This window comes from Aplysia californica, unplaced genomic scaffold (assembly GCF_000002075.1).
Source record: "Aplysia californica isolate F4 #8 unplaced genomic scaffold, AplCal3.0 scaffold00106, whole genome shotgun sequence".
NCBI lineage: Eukaryota > Metazoa > Mollusca > Gastropoda > Aplysiida > Aplysiidae > Aplysia > Aplysia californica.
This window is the reverse complement of record NW_004797376.1, coordinates 897,692-905,131: the sequence shown is the minus strand read 5'-3', so window position 1 is coordinate 905,131 and position 7,440 is coordinate 897,692.

The window sequence follows — 7,440 nt, the reverse complement described above, 5'->3', positions numbered from 1 at the left end:
ACAACCTATAGAGGCATCTCATTGTTAAGCCACTCAGGAAAAATATATGCAAAGATACTAGACCTGTTTTAGAGAGAAATCGGAGGAAAGCTCAGTTTGGATTCTGAAAGGGAAGAGGATTCAGGGATGCTGTATTGACATTACGACAGACATGCGAGAAAACAATTGAACACAACAAAGAATCCAACATCATCTTTATAGACCTGGAGAAGGCTTTTGATAGAGTTATTGTTATTATTGTTGTTGTTTTCAAATCCCTGTAGCTGCGAGCATTTCGCTCTTGGCAGCGCAATGCCTCCCTTAAGTAACCGCGTGTCCTTGTCGTCATGTCAACGCCAGAGTAGAGCAGGTTTTGTAAGTCTGAAGGTGTGTGTAGGAGCCTTCGTCGAAGAACTACCAAGTTTGGGCAGTGAAGGAGAGGATGTTCAATGGTCTCCTCGTGGTAGTCACTGTGTCTGCAATGGGGTTCCCACGAGGGATTAATTATGTTTATGTGCTTGTTGGTGTGTAAGTGTCCAGTGCGGGCTCTGAAGATCAAAGTCTGATCGGCTATACATAAGAGATGCGAAGGGTCTTTGGGGTTGGGTTTGTCCATGTACCCGAAGAGAGATCTTCCTGTTTCTGCGTTGGCCCATCTGTTTTGCCACTTGTCTCTGCTTTTGGCTTGGATGATCCCTCTGCAGGTGGGTAAAGAGGCTGCTGTGTCTGTCTGGGGCAGGCTTGCTCCAGTCTTTGATAGCTGGTCTGCAGTCTCATTCTCTGGTACTCCAGAATGGCCAGGCACCAACTGCAGTGTGACCCGCACGCTATAGGAAGCGCCATTCTGTTTTACAAGGCTGAGAATGTTCATATCACCTCTGTAGTCTCCTCCTCCCTCGACGGCTTGGAGTACTGACATTGAGTCAGAGAAGACAACATCCACTGGTGTTACTGCGCCTTCAAGAAAATCTTGGGTGATCTGCTCCAGGGTCTTTACTATGGCAACTCTCTCTGCGTTATAGTTGGAGCTGTATGTTCCACATTGGCCAAATAGTCTGGTCTGCTTCTTCTCTCCAAGGTTGTTTCGATATCTGATGATGGATCCGTATCCAGCATTCCGTGTAGCGTTTGTTGCTGACCCATCTGTGTATACATGAATTGGAGTTTCAGCATACGAGTCCGCTGTCTCCAGGGCACTAGTTCTGAGGATTTCTTCTGGTGTGGTCTTGCACAAGAAGGTCTAGAAATCTTGTCCTTATTGTGATTTCTGGTGCCTGCCAATAAGGACGTTCGTTGCTGATGTTGGTGATTGGTTCTCTGTTCTCGGGTGGGTCAAACTCCTCCAGTAGTTTTGTTGCTTCTCGCATGAAGGAGGTCTTCTGAATCCGTGTTTTTGGTTCCCACTCATCTGCCATTTTTCTATTTTCGCTCGTGTCTTCTAGCCGCACAAATCTTTCGTAGGTTTCGAGTGTAGCACTCTTTCTTCTGAGGTCTAGTGGTACTATGTTGGTTGTGGATTTCGCAGGCGCTTGTTGGCGTGGTCTTCATCGCGCCAGAAACAAAACTGAGTGCTTGGTTCTGTACTCTGTTATGCTGTGCCAAAGAGCTTTGGCTGGCTATGGATTGTTGTGGTAGGGAGTAGTCAATCACAGATCTGACATACCCTATATAAAGTTGTCTGAGGGTTGCTTTGTCAGCTCCCCAGTTGAGTGATGAAAGGTGTTTCAGAAGGTTTAGTCTGGAGGTGGCTTTCTTGGTCATCTCCCCTAAGTGTTCTTTGAGAGACAGCTTTCAGTCCAGTTGTACACCAAGTTACTTGGGATAGTCCTCATGTTTGAAGGTAGTTCCATTGATCTTAAGGTTTACCTGACCTGCTGCAACCTTGTTTTGACAGAGTAAACCATGCAAAACTCTGGAAGACACTCGAAAAGTACGGTGTCAGAGGACAAATGTTAGATAATGTCAGAGCTCTATATACCAACAGCAGAAGCTCAGAAAGAACGAAGGAAGGCAATACAGAGTGGTTCAAAGTAAGATCCGGAGTACAACAGGGATGCGTTCTATCTCCCCTCCTGTTTATTATATATATAGACACATTAACGCAAGACGCAAACCAAAAGCCCTGAAAACCTAAATGAATTTCTGTTCGCAGACCACCAATGTCTTATTCATCATGACCATCAAAGCCTCCAAAATCACACTACCGAACTCAACAACAGCTGTGAGAAATTCAACAAGAAAATAAGCACATCAAAAACGTTATGAAAGTGAGCCGAAACCATAGTCCCCTGAACATCCATGTCAAGAATAAACAACTGAAACAGGGGAAGGAGTTTAAATATCTTGGCAGCACTTTTTCTGAAAACGGGTCCATAGACAGAGAAATAGAAATGCGAACTCAAAAAGCCAACGTTGTCACCTACCAGCTCACACCCCTCATCCAAACATCACCATGGACACAAAGAGATAGCTTATCACCTCAATATTCATACCATCATTATGTTATCAGTGCCAGACCTGGACCTTAAGCAAAACACACGAAAGCAAAATCATCGCTTTCGAAATGAAATGTCTCCGCAAACCCATAACATCACAAGACGTGACAGGCAGAGAAATGAATAAGTAAGAGCAGTTATCGGCACTGAGCCCTGCCTGCGTTACAAAGAAAGACAGAGGATAAAATGGTTTGGCCACCTGTTACGCATGTCACCTGACCAGCCAGCCTCGAGAGCATACATAATAATATATAGTTCGTTATAACCCAAGCTCTCAGGCTATAAAAGAAGAGGAAGGCCACGCAAAAGGTGGATCGAGGGTGTCAAGGAAACCCTAAGTAACCATAACATCAGAAATGAAAGACCTGTGGAGCTGGCCTACCATAGAAAACTGCATCTCCCATCGACGCTTAACAACAACAGAGGATGAAAGAGTAAAAAGACAAACAAGTAAGTTATATGTATACAATACAGTGGAATCCTGTTATAATGAGAGGGAGGGGACCGGTACAAAATGTCGGTTATAGCAGGATTCTCGTTGTAAAGGATCTAGTAATAAATTCAAAGGAAATATTAAAGTAGGCCTAATCTATGAGTTTTGTGTTCTGTTTATTTCTTTTTTAAAAATCTTCTCTGTTACTGGTTTTGTTCTGCATGACCTACTCTAGGTCTTACTAGATAACAAATTGAATCAGGTTTCTTTCTATAACGTTAGCGATGTTGACAGCTCGGCGTTGGCTATTGGAACGAAAGTTCTCAAGGCTAACTCGCCCGCTGTGTTTTCCCCGAACCCACCACACCCTGTGGTGCGTTCCAACATCTGCTTACGCCCGTCTCACATTCGCTCTATGTTCTACCACAGCACTATGTCCTCTCCATCCCCGCATCGGAGAAGTGAGAGGCATGATAGGCCTAGATAATCTAGACTAGGCTGGCCTATCACACGATGAGTTCTTCTTCACAACGGCTGGTCTGCGCGTCCCCACTCATTCGCTCCGGCCTTCATCGTTGGCACACATGGGCTCTCCCATTCTTTGTTTCGCAAGTTTCTCAACTGGTGAGGTTTTACATCAAGACGGTCAGAGTAAAAAAACATTTAGTTTTACAGGTATAAATGGCCTATACGCTGTGCACAGCAGCAGGAATTTTCCGCTATAACCCACTTGCGCGTTTATCTGATTGCGCTATACTAATAGTAGTATTTTATTTACAAAGATAAAGGAGATAAAAAACGGGGTCTTAGAATAATGTTTTTATAACAGACTTCTCGTTATTTCAGGACTCATTATAAGTGGACTCCACTGTATACATATTGTATACCAGTTGACCAAAAACTATAGTTCGTTAAAAGACAATTTAATGTTAATAACTTTCTTGACCTTGACTCAATTGGCACCAAAATTGACCAAAGTTAAAACGTAGACTGGATTATGATTTTCAAAATAATAAATCGTTGTTCCACAACGGAAAGACGATTAATAAGCTTGTCCCATCACAGCGGGCTTTTTCAATTTAGATACAAAGCAAACAAAATCTCTCAAATCGACCTGTTCATGATTTGCTCAGGAGGACAGAATAGATATCTGTAATAAATATAATTTTCAAAGAGAAAGGTCCATTTTGTAATAGGCTGCCTGCACATTTTGAAAGCTTTTAGTTCATATAAAATAAGATTTGAATTCTAAACGATGAGTAACACACGGTAGACAGCCAGTAAAAACAACGCACTCTTGAAAAGGTTAAGATGGTCCGTCATTTGGTGAACTCTACGCGACACCTCGTCATCTTACCAGAATTTTGAAGGGGCTTTACACTTTAATTTGTTGATGGTGAAGAGAAAAAGAACCAGCACTTCCAGCAAGATAGGGCTGCTCCTTATGACGCCAGAGCTCTCCTGGGCTGGGTCAGAAACCATGTTGATTACAAGACAGTCTGTCCGACTTGCTCAACAGAACCCCAAATAATCTGAACATGAGTCCAATGGACGTTCACCATTTGGGTTGTTTGAAGGACAAACTGTGCGGGGAAAAACCTTCGAAAGTATCCGAGACTTTTTCGAAACCATCATGGAGGACACAACAGAGCAGAGATTTCTCTCTGTCAGCGTCTACGCATGATCGTCAATTACACTCAGCGTGTCAGGATGTCCTTTACTCGCCATTGGGTGTATCTGGAAAATGCCTGGGTCACTTTGTATGTGGCAGTCACATTCTATTGTTACTGATACATAATAAATCCAGATTGATGTTCCACGTTTCTCCAAACTTTGGCATTTTTGCACCTTTATTCATAACTGTTTTATGTATTCTCTTGGACGAACTTTTTTCTGGTCACCCGGATATATATATATATATATATATATATATATATATATATATATATATATATATATATATATATATATATATATATATTGATGCCTATGCCTTGGGCGGGTGTGTCTAGGGGGCTCTCGTGGCCTAGAGGTTAAGGTGTTGGCCTCTCATTCAAAGGTCCCGGGTTCGAATCCGGGTAGCGACCGAAAAATTTTCTTCTCTAAAATTGTCTCCTTTCACCTCCTTTCCAGCTCTCTAGGCAATGTTCTGTTGTCTGCTTTCAATTCCACTTTCTGCCCCCACCCCCTCACCTCCTTTGCCCCCTCCTCTGAGCTCCTGACTCTTTCTACAGCCTTTCTACTGCTACTCCTTGGCTCCTCCTTACTGCTGTCTTTCTGCCACACCCCTGATCTTCTGGTAGGAAAGATCTACACCTAGCCTTCTCGGACAAGGGCGAAAAATCTCGGAGGGCCCGTGTGCAAGTTGCGCACGTTAAAGATCCCTTGGTGGTCTAAAATCGATAAGAGTAGGCTTCGGCCGCCACCCGGGCAAAATTCAAAATTTCCTACCAACTGAAAATATTAGGTGTGTCCCGCGCGCTCATATGACCTATGCAGTTGCGAGCGCCGTAAAACACTTTACAAAAAAAAAAAAACGGGTGTGTCTGTGTGTGTCGGTGTGTGTGTAGATAGATAGATAAATAGACATATATACAGATAGATAAATGTGTGTGTGTGTGTGTGTGTGTGTGTGTGTGTGTGTGTGTGTGTGTGTGTATAATGTTATATAGTGGAGCGGGGGAGGCTTCGAAAACTCTAGATCCCTCTTAAATGCTGATAGTACGCACGCTGTCACTGCGTGCTGTGTTTTTGTCGCCTCTCTGTGCGAAACTTTGCATCTGCTGTGAATAACATTTGGCTTTTGAGTAGGATGTATCTCAGTATTCATACCTTAGTTTGTAAGCTTTACACGTCATACTATCTTTGTTGTTGTTGTTGTTGTTGTTGTTGTTGTTGTTGTTGTTGTTGTTGTTGTTGTTGTTGTTGTTGTTGTTGTTGAAACAGACTGATGTGTTCAACAAATATGTACATGTACAATAATGACAACAACAACACAAGAAGGAGTTTTTTAAATTCAATTGTTTGTCAAAGCCTCTGATTCCCACTGCCGTCGCAAGACTTGGGACAGTGTGCGAAGTCACGTCACTCCTTGTACGAATTCTCCCGACTATATTTTTAAACAGAGTAGAAAACAAAGCTGTCACAAATTAATCCAGCTCAAAACTTGGACTTACATTAAATGTACTCATTAGTATTTTGTTTAGAAGCCGTTGGTTTCTTTTAGACAATGATACTTTTTTTTTCATTGGCGGTGTTAGTAAGACTTTGGGCATAATTATTATCAGAGAAGAGCAGAGGCCTGGAAACTTTAATAGGTTGGGGATGTCTGGCTGGAATGAACAAAACCCCAGTTGCGAGAATCAACCAAAGGCTTAATGTAGAGGACTACATCGCGCTGAAACGTTAGGTTTTGTCATTATTTTGTCATGGTCCGTGGTGTCATTCAAGTTGACATCTTTATGCATGACATGACAATTTCTCAGAGAGCGAATGCCACTAGACAATTCTTTGAAAACTCAATCATGCCAACGATGGAGCGGTCACCAGTAAAATTAAATAGCCCCGATATGAACTCTACAGACAAGTGAAGCCCATTGAAAAAGCAGCTGAAGAAACTCGACTCTGCGACAAATCCAGATGCTTTGTTTGCAACTCTGCGAGACATTGGGGGAGAAGTGACAGATAAAATTATGTCCTAAATTTAATACATTCGTTGCTTAAGGGGTGTGTGCTTTACACAAAACCAATGGCTCCTAAAGAAAGTACTAATGAGCACATTAATTTGATGACATTATGACTAATTTTTAGAGGTATTTATTGTGGCTGCTCTGTTTTCCGTATTGAAGAGACAAAAGTTTCCATTCGGTTGATATCCAATATTCCATATGTCCATTCAACCAACGTTGACTAATGAAACCCAATACACGCCAAAAATACACTTTTATGTTTGTTTAATTTCACACAATTTTGGCAAGTCTGATTATTCAAGGTTAATTTTGAGTGACAATATCTCTGGCGACTCTTACCGAAGATTAAATACATGTATTAGTCTGTCAGATGATGTAGAAGATGTAGCTTTAAATTGATATGCTGCATGAGTGGACTGTGCAAGCTTTAAAACGATGGTTGGGTGAAAAGGTTATCACGTTTCCTCTGGACGCCAATATATATGAGAAAGGGGTGAGGGGGAGGAAATCTTACACAATTCGAAAGCAACGAGTGTATTTTTTCTTCATTTTGCTAAATATTTTAGATCTCTATACCAAGTTGAGAGGTTTAAACAAAAGATAATAAAAAGATGAGAGAAACAAACAAACAAACACACACACTCACACACTCACACAAACAAGCAAACAAACACATACACTCACACACTCACACAAACAAGCAAACAAACACACACACTCACACACTCACACAAACAAGCAAACAAACACACACACATACACACACACGCACACACACACACAGAGACGCACAAACACACATACACACATTCTCTCTCTCTCTCTCTCTCTCTCTCTCTCTCTC